This window comes from Tamandua tetradactyla, chromosome 7 (assembly GCF_023851605.1).
Source record: "Tamandua tetradactyla isolate mTamTet1 chromosome 7, mTamTet1.pri, whole genome shotgun sequence".
In the NCBI taxonomy this organism is placed as follows: domain Eukaryota; kingdom Metazoa; phylum Chordata; class Mammalia; order Pilosa; family Myrmecophagidae; genus Tamandua; species Tamandua tetradactyla.
The window spans coordinates 143,523,663-143,525,253 of NC_135333.1; the positions used below are offsets into that span (position 1 = coordinate 143,523,663).

General features: G+C 49.8%; 1 pseudogene; it reads right to left on the bottom strand.

The window, feature by feature from the left end:
* Positions 1 to 431: 431 nt before the first annotated feature.
* LOC143690205 (tropomyosin alpha-3 chain pseudogene) lies at positions 432 to 1,268 on the bottom strand (annotated as a pseudogene).
* Positions 1,269 to 1,591: the final 323 nt, after the last annotated feature.

The window sequence follows — 1,591 nt, forward strand, 5'->3', positions numbered from 1 at the left end:
TGAAGCTGAAAAGTTACCTTCCAAAAATGAGAAAGGGATTAGATTACTACTTCAGAGCTATAGAATTATTTGGAATGTCTTACAAATGGTTGCTACAACAACAAAAAGGGGGGTAATTACAATATGTATACATCACAATATGCTTTTAAAGACACTTGCATTGTGCTCACATTCCCTTAAATGTTGTTCCCAAAGGTGCTCAGCCCCTAGCCCAGCTGCAATCTCTGGGAGAGGCAGAGACAGTTTGGTGAAAAAGACACGGGGCCAGGGGTAGGTGGGTGGATGGGTGTGGGGGTGTACGGCGGCGAGAGGAGAAAGCAGCCTTCCAGTTAAAGATCAGCCCTCAGTTTAAAGGTCAGCTTCGGGCAGGCTGGCCTCAGGCGGAGTCGGGGTCAAAGGGAGGAGCAGCGGCAGGGTGGTACTGGGGGGCTCTACATCTCATTCAGGTCAAGCAGAGTCTGGTCCAGCATTCTTTGTGTACAGATGCTCCTCTTTGGTGCATTTCAGTTTATCTTCCAAATCATCAATTGTCTTTTCCAGCTTGGCTACCGATCTCTCAGCAAACTCAGCACGGGTCTCTGCCTCCTTGAGTTTATCAGTAAGAATCTTTATCTCTTCTTCATATTTGTCTTCTTTTTGAGAGTACTTTTCTTCAGCAGCACTCAGACACTTCAGGTTCTGGTCCATCAGTCTGAACTGCTCATCCATCTCTCGGCAACGGGACTCTGCCAGCTCAGCTCGTTCCTCAGTGCGCTCCAAATTCCCTTCAATAATCACCGACTTACGAGCCACCTCCTCATACTTCCGATCTGCCTCCTCTGCGATGTGCTAAGCTTCTTTGAGTTGGATTTCCTGGAGTTCCATCTTTTCTTCATCTTTTAAAGCCCGGTTTTCAATAACCTTCATACCTCTCTCGCTCTCATCAGCACCTTTCTCTGCTTCCTCCAGCTTTTGCAGGGCAGTGGCCAGGCGCTCCTGAGCACGGTCCAGCTCCTCTTCAACCAGCTGGATCCGTCGGTTCAAGGAGGCCACTTCAGCCTCAGCCTGTGCCTGGGCCCGCCTTTCTCCCTCCACTTCCCGCTGGAGGCGCTAGGCTCTCTACTCAGCATCATCGGCCTGCTGCTGTAGAACCTGGATCTTGCGCTTCACCGCCTCGATGGTGGTGATTCCGGCCATGGTGCCCACCCAACTACTGCTCGCTCTCGGCTTCCTGCCTCCTCCGCTCGGCTTTGCAGCCACTTCTCACTCTTACTTCCGCCTGCTCCGCCCTGAAATACCGGAACTCACCCCTAGATTCCATTTTTTACTGGAATACTACCAAAGTATTCTCTCCCCACTCCTCTGCTCCCCAATAGTCAACAGTAATGAATCTCTAAAGATGGATTAGGGAAAGATGTAGGGAGCAGAGGAGTGTAGGGAGAAATCATGAGGAGAGAGTCATTCCTGGGTCAGTTGGGATGAAAACCCTCAGCCTCTTGCGAAATCAATCATCATATCAGATCAGCTCTGACCACCACCTTAATGCTCAATTCTTGGACCATGTTGCAATATAAGGGCATTTGCACAGATAAAATCCACTATCTGCGGTGGC